General features: G+C 35.7%; 1 pseudogene; it reads right to left on the minus strand.

Moving 5' to 3' along the window:
* Nucleotides 1–18280: 18280 nt before the first annotated feature.
* On the minus strand, nt 18281–18733 carry LOC108990825 (annotated as a pseudogene).
* Nucleotides 18734–19043: the final 310 nt, after the last annotated feature.

The following is a 19043-nucleotide window of genomic DNA, read 5'->3' on the forward strand; positions in this document are numbered from 1 at the left end:
CGAGAAATCATGGATCCGGTTGGTCAATGCATAGATTCAACAGGCTTTATTAATGATGACATGATCACTTCTGAGTCTGGAAATGCGGCCAGTGAGGGGGAATATTCAGATGAAGAGGACTTATCAATAAATGAGGGGGAACATTCAGATGAGGATGGGCACACAACATCTGATGAGTCTGGTGACCTATAAATATAACCCAGGAACTTCGTTCATTTAAGGTTGAGATATTAGAATTCTTGTTCGAAATTCCCATGTGTATATAGACATCTGACAATATGAGATTGACTTTGAAATTGGTATGTGTATATAGACAGTTCAATATGAGTTTGGGTGAAATATATGTTCTGATTTATTTTCTTACCACCATGAAGAAAATCATTTTACCTGGCTCGAACTACTTATTATGTAAGTAGCAAACAATCTTGAGAGTAGTATTCAAGTTTTACAACATCTATACCTAAATTAAATAGTATCTAACATGTGATTTAATTTGCTTCAGGTTACGTTCAATATCGGGAGGCTGTGTCAGGAGCACTATGCATTATCAAGGTATATATACGGCCGACTCTCAGTTATTCGTTTGTCTATTTAAAGTCTCATAGTGTAAGGGTTAGTCTACCTAAAAGTAACTGAAAATGGTAGATAAATTTGCTTGTTTACGAACCTGTCTGTGCATATTGAGATTATTTTGTATCAATTAGGGCATCAATTTTATCCCACTATGTTATTAACTTGTACTCGTGCAGGTAATCAGCCGGGACCCAGTTCAAGAGGTGGAGGCAGACTTCGAGGTCTTCGAGGTGGAAGGCGTTATATCCCATACTCAGGTCGTCACATCCGACCACGTGGTGCGAAATTATCTTCATATCATAGCACGGAGGAGTGTAATCAATTCTCCTCGGATGACTCGACACAACCCCCAAGTCCCCCACCATGCATTGTGCCAACTCACGTGCCAGAACCTATTCAAGAACCCCCACCAAATACAGTGGAACAATCACCTACTAGAGAACAAACTAGTGCATGTTTTTCCAATACTGTAATTTTGAAAGCATTATCATGTTTGTATGTGTTATTAAGTGTGAATATTCCACATTACACTTTAAAATACTAATATATTGTACCTTAAAATACAGTTGCAGATGCCCCAATGGAGACCGAAGGAACGCAAGAACAGAGGAGACGAACTTGTGGGCCATCTAGATGCATTTTCTTTGACAAGCTAAGGAAGAACGGGAAAGTGCAGTTGAAGATAAACGATGGTGAGACAGCCCCATGTTGTGAACACGCTTCTATGTTCACAACACGAGTATCGTGGATTGTGAAACAATACTGTGACATGAGTTACAAGCGTTGGTCGGATGTCTCACTAGCAATTAAAGAGGAGCTCATCGACCGTGTTCGGGTAAGTCAAAAATTTAATTGTCCTTGTTTGGAAGTTGTTTATGTAGTATAATCATCGCCTAAATAACGAGATGACACATTGATTGTTTGCATGCTGCCTTATGTAGAGTGACTTTGTGTTGGACTGGGATCGCGAAAACCACCGATTGACGGTGACAAAGGCCTTACGTAAGCGCTTCAACTCCTTCCACCACGACTTGTACAAGATTTATGAATCTTATGGAAGCCACGCAGAAGCGTTGGCTAATGGAACTAATCTGGTGGACCCCATTGTATGGGTGAAGTTGTGTGAAAGGTGGGGCAGCGATGCCTTCAAGGTACAGATAGTCTTTCTCACATACAACCATATAATATGTATATATTTAATATGTCTAAATATTGTGGTGGAAAATCTGTTTGTCTATTATAAGTAATTGTTCCCTAATGTGTATGATAGAAAATTTCAGCTCAAAATCGGGAGAATCAAAACAAGCAGGCCATTAATCACACATCAGGACGTAAATCATTCGTCCGATTACTTGAGCAAAAGGTATGTCTAAGGGAAAACAATCTTTTCATTTCAATAGAATAGTGAAAATGCACTTTACTTGGAGATTTTAGTGACAATATTACTTTACTATCACTAAAGGTGGTTACTCATAGCTTTTGTTGTTCAAATGTCACATGGTTCATACACATGACAGTGCAATGAGAATGGGAATTTGGTCGACTTCTACAAAGAGACGCGTTGGTCGAAGAAAAAGAATGCATTTGTCACAGATGCTACAGAAAGTACTTATGTAAGTAGTACAGAAACAGCCGTTGGGATCTATGTTTCTTTCTATACGTGATAAATATTAATATAGCACTAGCTGATTATTTGTTAATAATCGTTGCTTTCTCAATGTGCAGAAGGAGATGCAAGGTAGGTTGGATGGCCTAGGACCAGAGCAACGTAGTGATGAGGCAGCAGCGATTGTCTTTAGGGAGGTTCTTGGCCATCGACCTGGATATGCACGGGGACTTCGGGAAATGGTCATCCCCGAGTCAAGTAGACAACGTGACAAAGTTCAAATGCAACAATACATGTCTGAGGCTGAAAAGCACAAGAAGGATGCTGAACAATATAAGAAGGATGCTGAGCAATATAAGAAGGATGCTGAAGCTTACAAGAGTCAGCTGGATGAAATGAGGATAGAGATGCGGGAGCTGAGGGAGCATCAGATACAAAATGACAATCTAATGCAGTCTTTATTTAGGGCTTTCCCGTCGTTCACTGAGTCAGTTCGACAGACTCAGTGTAACGATTCCCCCGGCCCATAAGGGGCTTCTCATAAAAGGGCACATTTTTTGGGTGGTTTTTTGTGACACCGGGGAGGCATGAGGAGTCAAGGGTGTCGACGTGTTGTGCTTTTGGGTGGTTTTTGTACTTAGTCTATACGACACTGGGCTATATATATAAATATATATATATATAGTATTATATATATGTTTATATAAATCTTGGATCTATGTCTACACCGGGGATCTCTTGGATCTCTCATGGTCTGCAAATTAGGTTAGTATCATTTGGAGTTATCCACCATAAAATGTACTTGTACAAGTGAAGTACAACTTGGTTTCCCAAACCCGATGAATATTCATACAAAATTTTTGTTGTTTGCCACAGTTGCTCTTGTCGTCCTCTGTCGGGAAGAATATCTACGTACACTCAGCTAGTGGGATGTGACAGATGCCTAAGGATCTTTTCTCAAAATATTCTATGGTGAGCATAAAAGTTGATTGTTTGCTTGTATCTATTAAGTGTACTAGTTCGATATGGGTGATTTTATGCATATTTATTTCCAAGAATTAAATAAATAACCAAACAAAGATTCTATTAAAATCCCAAAAGGCATAGTCGAAGCACATGAGTAGTATACAAGATGAACTCTTTACTAGGAACAGGAAAAGTGATGATTAAATCATGAAAACTCAGCCCATTACAATCTATAGTAGTTACAAATATGTAGGTGCAAGTCTCCAGTGTCGCTTGTACTTATCTTCAAATGTCTATAATTAATTTCCCTTAAAATACCACACACTTGCCAAAATGTGATATTTTCGCATTGGTGCCATATGGGGTTGCCATATAAGTGGTATGAAAAATTGGTATGATCTCAGTCTGTTCTTGGACATCAATGGTTTGAGTCGACGATATAGTCCCAGTGTTTACTGCTATGATTGGTGCAGTGACAATAGAATGATTTTAATCCCATGGATGATAACTACTTGGCCTGAAATTCTGATGATGGACAATATCGTGCATGTTCAGTACAAATGGCTTGCCACGAGAGGTGTAGATGAAGAATCCATTTTGAGCTCTTTGCCCTTGGACCTCCGTTGGTCAAATTCAAAGACATCTTTATCTGGCCCTTCATGCAATGTGTATGTCCTTTCTGCATCATATCCTTTATATTTTCAAGGCGTAATTTTGATAATTAAAGATATAACTAGTCATGTATGGGAGCGTTTCTGAAATGTCAGTCTCTTTACTTCTCAACTTGGTACTTTTGAGTCTTGACCATTGAATATTCTTCGTAAAACTCACAATCCCCACCAAATGCAATTTGCTTGTAATTCCAGGCTAGTACCTATGCTCTCTTTGTTGAGGATGTGCTTGAAGTTATGACAGATGGAGTTGTTGTGCATGAAGTTGCAGCCTCACGCATACAGAGACTAGCAAAGGTAATGCCACGGCTTATTTAAAAAATCTGCCACTCTTGCTCTAGTCTTGCTCTCTGATATGCTGATATTTGTGATTGGATTCTATACAAGATGTTTTGTTGAATTAATTTGCAATCCTATCGATCCCAAACTATCAGATCATATATTATTAGTTTCGAACAACTACTTTCCTTGCAAATTCTCCACTCATTTAATTAAAATCCAACTGTTTTTGGGGGAGTAAGGAATTAAGTCATACGCTCATATATATATATATATATATATATATACACATGTTAGGTTACATATATGGTAGGATATGATGCAAAACTTGACAATTTCTAGGGGCTTGGTGGTCAAATCGTAATTATAAAAAGAACTGTATTATTTTTTTGTGTTTGTATCTAAAAGAACTGTAGTTTGAGGTACTGATAAAGTAAAAAGAAAATCGATCCTACACAAAAATAGCAGGTGTTTGTCCCTGCATTAATTGTACAGGCTATAGCTGTTCACTTGTACGTGTATATAATATATAAGTCGATAAGTGATATATGTTCACATCACTTGACTTGGCAGCATAGAGAGAATTATTGTGACGATGTTATTTAATTAAAGATGATATATATTACTCATCGTGTTTAATATTTACTTTGTTTTTAATAGTATTGGGATAATTAGATTATGACTCAAATTCGTCGGCGTTCTCTACCATTAAAATACCCATAAAAAAATAATAATAAAAAAAAAAAATTCAGGACGTTATTATATAAAGCTGAATTGTTTGTAGATGGCGATCGACCAGATCTGACATTAATTAATTCCCATGAATTTATTGGTTCAAACAGCTTCCAACTCTTGAATTTTTGAAACTTCAAGCTGGTACTGGAAGGATCGATAGAAGATGCCCATGGATTGGTGAACTTGTACCCCCAGCTGGGTGCATATACTAAGGTTCTTAGATCAATCATCATATATACTAGTCTTTCTCTGATATAATATACATATACATATATATTTATATATGTATATTGCTAGCTAGCTAGCTAGGAAGAAGAACATACGTACGGGACCCTCTTAAAGCAAAAGCTAGCCAGAATGAAAAAACAAATTAATAAATCATGCAATGAGGGAATTAGGTATTAATAAATTTGGTCAATGAAAGCCAAACAAATCTGATGAGTTGCATTCAGCAAGATCATCGTGTCCATATATATATATATATATATATATATATATAATTAGGTGGTGGCAGGTCAAGCTAACTAAAAAGATAGACAGGTAAGACGTACGTTGTTAATCCAACTTGGCTGCGTTAACCTTTGATTGCTAATTATTACCAAAACAAGAAAAAGAAGATCATGATAGTATTACTAGTTAGGTTATACATATCATGAACAGTCCCTAATTTTCCAGTCATTCTCAAGCTAAGCTAAGCCTAAATGGTTTTACAGACCCCATATAAAATATATATTCGATGTCCCTGCCTACTGAAATAAGGTCTTCTTTGTGATTTAATTAAGTTCAAGAGCTGATCAAGGACTCATGGCGCCAATCCTCTAATACCATGATCATATAGCTAGCTAGCCAGATTTGCACCATTCTTTGCGAAATTGTCCAAAAATAAAATTTTTCTTATAATTATATATACGATTAATGTTTCTAATTTTTTTATTCCAGAATTTAAACCTTTTGAGAATGAGACGTGATCCTAGATGATGATAGTCTAACATTAATATTGGTCCAAGGAGAAAACGTTTAGATAGCAGGTGTTTGTCCCTGCATGTTGAGTGCGTGCTGTGCCATATGATGTCACTTTGGGTTTGTTGGATGGGAATTAAGTTATTATTAATTGCACTTGGGATTTTGTTTCTTGAGAGTAAGTTAGGACAGCCTTTATTTTCCATTATGTTTACCAAAGATGAAGCTGAATTTGGTCTTGTTCTGTCAGTTGTACGTACACTCAGCTGGATTTTATTTTCCATTATGTTTTCCATTGAGTGCGTCCTGCTGCTTGCTTTCCAAAATACCAAAAAAAAAAAAAAAATCTAAACTAGTATTAGTTCCTGCAGGAGTTAGAAATGGACGGATTGGAAGCTATTGGGCTTTTGAGGGTCATAGTTTAGCATGTATTGTTGAATTACTTGGGTAAACTAATCCTTTATGATCAGGGATCAAGAATTAAGTAAGGGTGTAAAGGACGCGCGTGTCGCACTACTGGCTGTGATTGTTTACTTGCAACCATTAATGTAGACGGGCCTGAAATATCGACTAAATCAGTAACAAATGAGTGATAATAATTTAAGAATAATGTGTTTATAAATTATAGTTGATCATGGATGATCTGGCCTAGAAATATAATAGCATTATCATGAACAGGCCATTGCATTGTACTCTAATATATATAAAATGGTGCAATTATTTTATCCCTCGAATTCCTAGCCCAAACAATACGTACTGTTACAGGTGGAAGTGAGAGAGAGACCAGTGATTGAAGAACACAACCCTTTTGAAGGCTACTATTACGAGCAGTGGCAGAGAGCTGGACAGCGAGTCTGCTGCTACTTTGAAGAGGGGCATGAAGAGCAACAAGGGTCTGCCATTGAAGATAAAGCTCGAGACAAAAGTGAAGGCCAACATGGGAGGAATCAAGACCCCAAAGGTTGGAATTAGGGTTTCTTGTGATGGCATTAAAGCTACCGTTCCTTCTGGTATGACGACACTGGAGACTTTGACGACCTCTGCACAGTTTCTCTCCGTTTTCGCTTACTGAGGCAGCAGGGTTATAACACACCGAGTGGTAATTACTAATTAGTACTCATTAGACAGTTAAAATAAAAGAATAAATTAAAAGGTCAAAGCTTAATAAATTTAGTTAAGAAATGATTGAAGAATGCTACAATAATTCATTAAAAAATGGAACTAGAGCATGCAACTTGATGGGTGCTTCATCAAAATGCTTATTCGACACTGTATTGTTTCTCATAGAAAATATATATTGGTATTGTTTTGTTTACGGAAACTTTAGCTGCACAGATCATATACTTGTGCTCATGTGTTAGGGTGGTAATGACGCAGATGTTTTCAGCAAGTTTAAGGATAGTGAAGGGATCAACTTCAAGGAAGCAATTATTCACGATGTGCGAGGTCTTTTAAGCCTTTATGAAGCTTCGCATATGAGGGTCCATGGAGAAGATATACTTGATGAAGCGCTTCATTTTACTACAACGCAACTCGAGTCGATGGTGAGTAATTTAAACCCTGCTGTTGCTGCACAAGTACGACATGACCAACAATTAATCAGTACTTTTAATTACGGGCCTCTTTTTTAACTAAATTTTGAATTTTTATACTCTGAATGTATGTTTAATTTCATGGTTTTTAATGCAACCAGATCAAATGCCTAGCTCAAGCCTACCTTCTTGAAGCCAAATGGAGGAAGGAAAAATATATACCCACGGTGGAGGAGTACATAAGGAATGCCCTAGTAACCGGCGGTTACGCTACACTTGTAACCTTATCTTTTCTTGGCATGGGAGATGCAACAAAGGATGTCTTCGATTGGGCTATGATTGTTAAAGTGGGTACGTGATCTGAGGGCTGAGATGGGTTTGAAGGTTTCAATGGAAGGTAAGGGAAAAAAGAAAAACAAACAAACAGAAGTTGGACCGTCTAAGAGCTGTCTAAAATCAGGGTGTAATATATAGGAATTGTACCGAGAGTTCGACACCATCCACAAAGCTGCGATGTGGCGAGTCCCCCCTAAAAGAGAATTCCTTGTGAAGAATTCCAACTGCTTTGAAGTTTTGAACAGAAAAATACTGTTGATTTACGGAGTTATATAAGACAGCACTTGCGGAAGAAACAATCATAAATCCCACTTTGACTAAAAATATACCCTTACATTGAGAACAACTTCGTCAAAGAAATCTTTGCAGGCCCAATCAAATGCCTGACGTTTCTTATATTATACCAATGAATATTTAATACCAAGTGGAGCCAAGCAGAGGAATAACCAACCCATCAGCAGTGAAACCCTTCCAGTTCTTTATAAAGCTGAACTGTTACGTTACCGTATTGAGAAGAACAGAGAAAAGGGTATGGAATTGTTAACCCTTGTTAACAATCGAGCTGATAAGGTTAGATACACCTTTTTAACTCACTTGCAACATCATCCATTGCAGATATCAATTTTGATTTAATTATTTTTAAAAATCATTATAGTGGAAAATGATTATCCTACCATCTTCTTGCACTCTTTTACAACTCTATACTAAATTAATAGTGACTTGTTAAATTAAAATTCATTTTTAATGAAGTGACAATATGCTCATGCGTATATATTAACTGATTGTAAAAGAATCTTAATATATTAAGAGATCAGTTGTAGGAGTTGAGTGGTGCTCATTTACGGTGGAAGAATAAGTTTTGGATTATAAAGAAGAAAGAAATAGAGAACTAGTTGGGTTTGGTCTAACAAGTTGATAAATTGCTCTTCCAACTTTTCGCGGAGAGAGAAAGTAAAGGTTGACGCGTTTAGAAGAAGTAAGCTGTACGCTTAATAAACTTCATTCTTTAATTGAAATTTTAGTTTTACCCTTTTTTTCGGTATTTTTATTTATTTTTTACCTTTTAAGTCAATCCATAATTATCTACTTACACTTCCGATTGTAGGAGAAATCTCAGTGCCGACAGTACTATCTCTCCCACAAACTCTTGGCATTAGATTAGTTTGCGGTAACCCTAAGATTGTTAAACTCATGGATGACCTTGTTTCTAGTGAGGTATACAACTTGGGACGTCCAATATCGTTATTACAACCTATTAAGAAAAAGCAAACTACCGATTACTTCAATCATATATATATATATATATATATATATATTCAGCTTATAGTGATAAAATTGGACACTCTCATTGCAAAAAATCAAGAAAGTAATCTCAGTTAGAATATTCTTCATGCTAACTACCAACATTGCATGCATGTAGATATTTCACATGCATTATCTACATTAAATTCAGGTTTTTAATTTGATCTCAAACTCCATACTTTACGATATTAGTTAAATATTCCACTTGTTGGCGAGGTCCACTTATTTATAAGGGAGTCTGGTCCACAAGTGAGAGTGAGCATTAAAGATATAAAATATAATAGGTAGATTTTTATTATATATTATATATCGTTAATAATTCCTTTCCCTAGCTCTACATTCTGTAGGCAACGTGCCAACATCAATTATTCGGCAGTCCCACAAATTAATCTTATGCAATTGATGTTGGAAATAAAATCACTAAATGTTTCTATTTTTTAATGCAGTTTGAGCAAAAGAGAGAACACGTTGTCTCTGCCATCGACTGCTATATGAAGCAGCACGGTGTCTCAAAGCATGAGGCAGAAGAAGAATTTAAGAAGCAGATCGTGAATGCATGGAAAGATATTAACAGCGACTTCCTTAAACCTACTCAAGTGCCAAAGCATTTCCTAGAGCGCGTTCTCAATCTCGCACGTGCTATGGATGTTGTTTACAAGGATGATGATGCATACACAAAGGTTACACAAGTGTTGATAGACGGTATATATCACTTCATTGCTTGTTGATCCAGTGCAGATATGAGTCTATCTATTTAGAGTGTTGGCCAGCTGTAAACCATACGTTGACGACCTATTCTATCGATGTGAAATAATGATCAACGTCTTTAGCAATGGTGAATGTATCACTTTAGATGAATAAAAGCTTTTCTATATATATGTGTTTACTTAATTATCCATTTAGAACATACAACAATGGAATTTCAACAAAGACAAGAAGTAAAATTTGAATTCACAAAGAAGCCATATGTATATATATGTGTGTGGGTATATATATGTTTATCTATATATGATGAGTAGAATTTTTTAAAAACCGTCCTGATTTAATAATTAGCATAAACATTATCCGCAATTAAGAAATAAACAATCAATATATATCAAATTTAATAATTAGAAATATGAGTGGTACCGTGCTAACTAAAATTAGTTGGTCACGACGGCAAATGGTTCAATGATTGATCAAAAGTGACATTTACGGATTTACGGATTAGGAGGTGCAATTAGTTAGAATCCGAAAAAAGAAAAAAAAAATTGAGGGGGTTTGGCACATGATTCACTGACTTCAATAAACTTTAAATTTGTGTGAGAGATGTAATTGAAGTTCCTTAAGGTCCGTATGAATTGAAAAGTGATCTTAACTCATATCGTCTCATCTCATCATTACAATTTTTTTTTAAAATTTTGACAAAAAACATAAAAAACAATTCAACTTTTTCAAATCCTAAGATAATAATAATATTAAAAAATAATATTTTTACAGTATTTTATTCAACTCAAAACAATTTCTTCTCATCTCATCTCTCAAACCAAACGGGACGTTAATAAAATTCAAACTCATCTAAAATCTAGGTAATATTTTATTCAACTAATTTAAAAAAAGATTATTTTATCTCATCTCTCAATTCAAACAGAGCGTCTAAGTAACCTAGGCAAGGTCAGGTTGCAGAGCGCATTGCATCAGGCATCCAATTACATCATGAACAACTGCTGTTTCAATAAGTTCCTGGCCACCAACCACTTTCACTAGGGGCTTATGAATAATGATAGGATTACTATCATACTACTACTACCCTTCTACTACTCTTTTTGTATTTGATTTTTTTTTTAATTTTTAATTTTACTTAATGATTAAGTGATTAAGGAAGTGAGTATTAGTAAAGTTATATATTTTTTTAATTTTTTTCTTAGTGATTAAGGATGTTAAAAAAATACTTAAAAAAATAAAAAATAAAAATAAAAAAACTTGAAATACACTTGAGTAGCAAATAGATAATATAACTATCCGGGGCTTATACTTGTTAAGGGCACACATCTCCACCACAACATGACATTTTTCCATTCAAAGTCGTACTTCGCTATTGTATCAATCAGTATCAAAGCCCCCCCACCTTCCCAAAGGTAAAATTATCAATGACCTTTATTAATAAATAAAAAAATTTAAATCCTCTAAGAAATAATATTGATATTATTATTATTTAAAAAATAATATTAAGAGGCCTCCACAAAAGAAATTTTCTAAAAAATATGAAAATACTCTAAAGAAATAAAAACATCTTGAAATATTATTTTTAATTAATTAATATAAAATGTAATTAACAGCTTATAAGTTTATATAAATGAAAAGAATTGTTAATTAGAGTGTAATTAAGGAAAAACTAAATGAAGATCAATAAAAGCACTTACAATGGTTAGTGTATAATTACATTATTAAGAAAAAAGTAAAAATTTTTAATTCAAAGTAATAGTTTATTACAAGATTTTATCAAAATAAATAAAAAGTAAAGCTTGTGAAATCTTGGCCTTAGGCCTCAATTTGAATGGTTTTGCTACATATAAGCGAATTTGTAGACCGATATGTGTATCGATGCTAACGTGAATGCTATTGTCAGATTTTAATTTAATAAAAAAAGAAAAAGAGGAAAGAAAGAAGAAAACACGAAGAGAAGAGAGAAGAGACCGGTTCATCTTCTCATCCCTGAGAAACTCTCTATCTGCACGCGAGTTCACAAAATCTCCATCTTCATCTACTGTAGATTTTCATCTCCTTCTTCTCCTTCTGCTGCAAATTGCTGGTGGGATTGCTTGGATTGGTGATTGTCCATAAATCCCTAAATCTCATTCAAGTTTAGTTATCTCCTTACAAAATAGTCGTAACTTAAATTTTTGTCTTGTTTTGGGTCGATCGGTAAGACTAAAGAACGATGGAAAAATCTGAAAGGCTGCTTCCTTCTTAACCACATACCTGAAAAATTTTCTTTGTGGGTCTCATGGGGCCCCTTTTCTTCTTCACTCCATTACATTAGGTCCACATAGTTCTGCAACTCTAAAGTATCATTAGTAGAAGATGTGCTTTTCTAACATGGACCCAACTAACATTCCTACCAAAATGGCCATGGGGACAACTATGTTTCTGTCGAGACATGTTTTATGCATTGAATGTGTGTGTTTATATGCTACATGTCTGCCTTATTCTATTATTTTTTGCATAAGACTTTTCTTGTTTTGTTTTTTTGGTGCGAGTAACATGTTTTTCCCTTCTCTGCTTCTTTTTCAATCGTTGTTAAGTTTCCAATTCTATTCTGTAGAAAATAAACTCAACAATTATGCTTAATGTTATACATCATACATCACTTAAAGAATAAATTTTATTTTATAAATTAAATTATATCATGTTAATACATAAGGAAAAATATTTATCACACCGGCCCAATCATTATAAAGTTTTTCCTCATTCAATTATTGGGGTTGTTACATTGTTGAGAGAGAGAGAGAAAGCATCACTTTATTTTTCATTCTTCAAGTTACCACGATCTTCTCTCAGGTCAAGATTCTCTAATTGGGTTTTCATTTATTTTTCTATTAATTACTTGAACTCTATAAATTCTGCCACTTGCAAGCTTTGAAAAGTAGTTCTAGTTAAAGGCCTAAGTAACTTTAACTTTTCTAGATAATTTTTATTGTTCTTTCTAGTTAAAGGCTTAAGTAACTTTAACTTTTCTGGATAATTTTTATTGTTCTAAATTATTGGTAAATATTCTGTAGATGGAGAACGGAAAAGAGCATGCATCTCCTATAACTCCTACTATCACAAATCCATTAAGAAATCCATTAACTCAGGTATGTGGAGTATGCTCACCTCTTTCAATTTTTTCTCACCTATTTCAGTTTTTTTGCTCATTATCATGACATGGTTGTTGACATCTTAGGTGATACCAAGACCATTTTATACATATTTGTCAACACCTCCTAGCACAAATGCATCTATCAATCCAACAACCCAGGTATTTTGAGTATTAATTTGACACCATAGTTGTATTAGTGTCTATATTTATTAATACATCTTTAGTTAATGTTCATTATTTTTCTATATGTTAGGTGATACCAATGTCCTTTTATTCGGATGCCTGGGGGCCATGCTCCAATGCCACATGCTTGGTTACTACCTTTATTACCTCGTCCTGATGAGAACCTATCGTCTTGGACTTGTCACGTGATGAGTTCGTTCTTTAAGTTGAGTGTGTATTTTTTAAAATGCTTCTATTGATTTAAATATTGATTTTTATTGTTGTAAACTGCAAGAAAATCTTATGCCGGGATTTCAATCATCAGCCCCCTCTTTGATTGGTTTAAACTTTGCAAGCTCCAACCATGTTGAAGAAATTCAAGAGCCCACACCTAACTCGAGAGAGGTTGAAACTTTGTCTACGTCCTTTGAATTCGAAGATGACAATCAGGCCGAGACAAAAAATATTGTGCATACTGAGGTGGCCGATATCATTGAGGAGCTGAAGGTGGGGATGACGTTTAAATCTCAAGATGAGTTAGTTTCTTATTATAAAAGATGTGGGAAACAATGTGGTTTTGTGATAATGACACAAAGGAGTCATAGGTTTGAGGATGGGAGCCTCAGAAATATCACACTGGGTTGTTCTTGTGGTGGGAAGGCACGAAACTGGACGAAAAATGTCGTGAAGCCATGTTCGACATCAAAGACTGATTGTAAGCAAAGATAAATGCTACGTTCATGGATGGATTGTTGAAGTTGTTGAATGTTCACAATTCCCACAATCACGGCTTAAGTCCGCAAAAGTCGAGGTTCTTTCGCTGCAATAGACAAGTGAGCAAGTCTGTTAAGAAAGTGTCAGATACAAATGATCAGGCTAGCATAAGAATGAACAAGAGTTTCGCAGTACTTGTGCAAGAAGCAGATGGGTTTGAGAACTTGCCATTCAATAAAAAAGACTATCGTAATTACATTGATAAGGCATGCCACCTTTGACTTGGGAAAGGTGGTGTTGGAGCCCTCCGTGAGTATTTTGCTATGATGCAATACAAGAATGATGGATTCTTTTCACTAATCGACCACGATGATGATGAGAGGTACTTGAAGAATGTCTTCTGGGCAGGTGCACAAAGTAGGGCAACCTACAAATATTTTGGTGATGTTGTGACATTCGGCACCACATATTTGACAAATAGGTATGGGATGCCGTTTGCATCGTTTGTTGGTGTAAACTGCCATGGTCAGTCAATCCTTTTGGGGGAAGGATTGATTTATAATGAGGATACGGAAACATTTACATGATTGTTTCAGACTTGGTTTAACTGAATGGATGGTAAAGCTCTGAAGGCTATTATCACAGATCAAGATAAAGCTATAACGAATGCGATTGCGCTCATCTCTCCTAATGCACGACATAGATTTTGCTTATGGCACATATTGAAAAAGTGCTTGAGAACTTAGTCCACATCATGCATACAAAACTAGGTTGAAATGTAATTTGCTGAAGTGTGTGTATGACTCTAAAAAAACAGAGGAGTTTGAAAAATGTTAGGAAGTTTTAATTGCGGCGTACAACTTGCAGGAGAATGCTTAGTTGCAGAGTTGATATGCTGAGCATTCGTATTGGGTATCAGTAATCCTGAAAGAAATTTTCTAGGTTGGGATGAGTACAACCCAATGAAACGAGGGCATGAGTACTTTCTTTGATGGCTATGTATATTCTAGGACAAACTTAAAAGAGTTTATTGATCAATTTGATAATGCATTGCGGAAGAAAATTGAAAATGGGGCGAACTTCCACTCATTCAACATCACAATTCTCATCATCTCTGTCTCTCCACTTGAAAAGATATTTCAGAACATATACACAAATGCTAAATTTAGAGAAGTTCAAAAAAAAGTAATTGGAATGTTTGGTGTTCTTCCAACTCTACACCAAAAAGATGGTGTAATTGCAACATACCATATAGAAGATGAAGTCTCTGTTGATGATTTCATCAAGGAGGTGACCCAAAATGTGCACTTCAATGAGGCTGAATGTGATGTGATGTGTTCATGTGCACTGTTTGAAATGAGAGGGATATTGTGTAAACATGTATTGGCTATTATGAGAGTTAACAAAGTGAAAAAGGTGCCAAAAAAATACATATTAGATTCATGGAGGAAGAACATAAAAAGGACATACACTCTTATACAAAGTTCTTACGAATCAATTGATGCAAGACCAGAAGTGAGTAGATAGCCACGTATCATCAAGGTATACTATGGCGTTGCCACAAATGCAATGTCATCTGATGAGAATGCAAAGGATATGATACGTAAGTCACATGCATTGAACATTGGCTACCTCACTATCAAGTCGCCCCATCAAACTTGTTCCAATGTTGAAGTTACAATTGTCAATATCACTACAAAGGGGAGTTCAAAAAAAGCATTGAGTCTCCTTGTAGTGAGAGGCAAAGGCAGACCGCCATTTCTCAGGAAGAAATCAATGATTGAGAGAGTTAGACCCCTGACGAAGAAGGCTAATCAGAAAGGGAAACGTAAACAAGTCAACTCACTATTCTGAATATTTCAGCTTTATCTATCTTGTGTAATTGTTTGTTAGATGTAACTTGTTTTTAATGATTTATAGCCGCACGGAAGTGATATCGAGATTGTAGACACGTGCAGAAATTTATTTAGACAAACAGTTGTTGGGACTCAAGAGAGTGTTCCCATTAAGGTATCATACCTCTTACCAAACAGTTATAGCCGCACGGTGTTAAGAGGGTGTTTGATTTGCTTTAAATTAATCTAGTCTTTTTTTTTTTAAATTTCTTTTATCTATTGTTAGCAGCCCAAGGTTTATTGATTTATTTCTTTAAATTAAACTAGGTTTTTTTTTTTTTTTTTTTTTATCTATTGTTAGTAGCCACAAAATACAGCAGAGGGGTTAGAATTTAGTGGAACCCAGCTTGGTTTCGCAATGAGTGAGACTCAAGAAAGTGTAATTTTTTTAACTTGATCACTCTCTCTAAAGTGAATTATTTAGTAACATGTGGATGAGTTTTTAACAGTTAAATTATATTCACATATACAACTTGGGATAGATGGAACCCAGCTAGATAGCTTGTATGGAACACAACTGTAGTTATTAGTCAGTATACTTAGTGAAAATATAGGTGATGACTGAAACTACTACATGCAATATAAATTTTTTCTAGAAGTGCATACAATATTTAACTTAATATTGGTAGGTGGACTAATTTGTATGACGAGCTTGCACTTGAAATTAGCATTTATTTTACAGGATTTTTTAATTTTATTATGTAGATATGCGGCTGTCATTGTGTTATTTTGTGATTTTGTCTCGTCTCGTTTTCAGAAAGGAGAAGACGAAGCTGAGCGTTTTCATTTCCCACTTTTGTGATTTTGTGGTTTCTAAGTTTTTTTTTATTAAAATAAGGTGGATGACGTGCGCCACGTCATCCGTGGGGTAGTGGTAGGGACAGCAGGACGCACCCCTGTTGCCCATAGAATATTGACAGAGTTTCCAGCTACGTACACGGTTACAACATACTAAGGTCACTATGGTGACTACATACACATGGATCTAGTGTAGACATTCTTGGAGCTTTTGTCCAATTGCATCAACCATATATCAAGCTGCCTTGATTAGTGGGTATTCACCTGCTGCAATATGAAATGGATAAGCTAGTTGACGTAGCAACGTCAAAACCATTTGATCTTCCTTCTCCCAGCTCCCTGATCTCCGACTAATTCAATCGACGTGCCTGAAGAGTTGCGATCTCAAAGTCGAGGTTAATGACAAATTCATAAATATAGTAAACGAAAAAGAGGCAAAGTTAGTTTTTCCTCTGCCATCAGCTCTATTTTTCATATATTCCTTTTGTTCTCTACTCAAATGAAATTCTTATGTAACATTATACTGATAAAATAATTACTACACAAACTTGCCTCATTGGCCAAAAAGACAAGTGAACCTGAACATGAAAAAGCATCTCATTCAATTCATGCTCTTACCACTTGTACATCAAGTGGCAAGCAAATTTTAATTTTTAAACAATGCATAATGCTTAAATTTGAATAGGTGTTAAATTTTACAATGGTCAAAGCTCTGATACAAAACACAGGAGATTCAACATTTTCTATGATTAACCCAACAACAATCTATGTTATTTGATTGATTGGGAAAAATAAGAGTTAAAACCACATTTGAAGCCACCTATATTATCAAACACATCTAAATAGAATCTTTTATTTTCCTTTTTCTTAAACCTGTATTCAAAAGAATTTGAGAAGATCATTTTAGGTCCATACGAGAACCACGCGAGACCAAATTTAAAAAAGCCCTAAATATGTTTACCATATTACAGAATACACAAAAGGCATAAAGATGATGTGAAGTAGATCGGCAATGAATTACTTGTAGAGTTTCTCCATCGACGTATCCTTCAAGGGAGCCACATCAGTGACAACAAAAATCCATCTCCGCGATGACGAAAATTCCTAGGGAATGGATGAAACCGTTTGAGTTTGGAATTTTCTTAATGAGATTTGGGAGAAGGGTGCGGAATAGGTGAAGGATAAGGTGAAGGGTATGGGAATGGATGAAGGAGAAGAGAAATTTAGTGGAAAATGTATGAAGCTGCTTACAAGGGGAAGGAGAAGAGATATGGTTTTCTTTTCACTGTCTTGCTAAACGCACTGTTTTAGTAAATGGCCCTCCCAGCCCTACTTATGGCCCCCTAGTGGGGGCGGGGGAAAGGCCCAATCCCGCCCCGTATTTATATAATTTATTATATAAATACATTATATATATTTATATGATACATATTTATAAATATTTATTATTTGTACTATACATAAATATAGTAGTATGTATTAAGTAGATCTTTTGCTTAATATTTTGTGTAAGTTGTAGTGTAGGAGGGTGACCCTTTTATAGATTGCCAAGACAATACAAGAGTTTCACATTGCTTAAGTGTGAGACTTGTATTGTGAAGGCAATCTATAAAAGGGTCACCCTACTACACTACAACTTACACAAAATATGCACTAACAAATTTAAAAATTACATAGTTTTTACATTATAGTCATATTTACAAATTTAAATTTATAATTTGGGTCTTTGTTTTTTTTTTTTTTTCGTAAGACGCCGAACCACATCTCTTTGTATATCAAAACTAAGAGGGCACCCCAAATAAGAAGTCAACAAAATGAAGACGGAAAATAGAAAAAGAAAAAAAAAAGGAATTTAGAATGGCTATGGGGAAAGAACGCAATGGAAAGGTAGAGCACGATAGCCCTCTTAACTCACTTCCTACCAGGAACTTTCACAGCCTGCCTATTCCTCCTCTTGACACCAAATTTGGCAACTTTCAGGCTCCTGTGCGTAGCAGTTAACTAGAAGGGGCAGCATGTTTTATATCTATCCTATAGTAGTTATCTGTAACCTGGTTTGAAACTACATTTACCATCCTTCAGAACACCTTGTTCATGACAGACTTGTGAAACAAAGCCACACGCTTGTTCTGTTTCTTAGTCTTGGTTGTAGCAAGCAACACAAATTGACTTTTGCCCTTGGGCTGAATGGTAACTGTTTTCTTGTTTGCCAACCCAGAGTGCATGTAGGAGCTAAGGTTGTAGAGGATGTTGCTCTCCTTGCTGAACAACACGCTCGTCGTTCTTCTCCCGAACTCCTTCACGAGGAATGAGTTGTTCTACTTCATCATCTTCCATATCAGCAGCCCCGGTACTATCGCCATCTCCGTGCCTACAACACGCTATGCCAGATCCAGAACTGCCAGCGAGGGTCTTGTTTCTAAATCTGTAACGGGAGATTTCAAGAGTGATATAATTTGGGTCTAAAAATGTATTTTTTTATCACTTTTAGACCTAGGCATAATTGTTAAGCCTAGTGGACTGTAGTCCATTATTGAAGTGGGCAGGGGGTGGGGCGGGCGGGATAGGGGTGGGGGGCAAAGAGGGGGCTACCCCGTACCATATGGTGTGGGTAACACTCCTAATTAGAGGCAAGTTATGAATTCGCACCCAAAACGAAACTTTAGTTAACTG

This window comes from Juglans regia, chromosome 13, assembly GCF_001411555.2.
Source record: "Juglans regia cultivar Chandler chromosome 13, Walnut 2.0, whole genome shotgun sequence".
Lineage (NCBI taxonomy): Eukaryota > Viridiplantae > Streptophyta > Magnoliopsida > Fagales > Juglandaceae > Juglans > Juglans regia.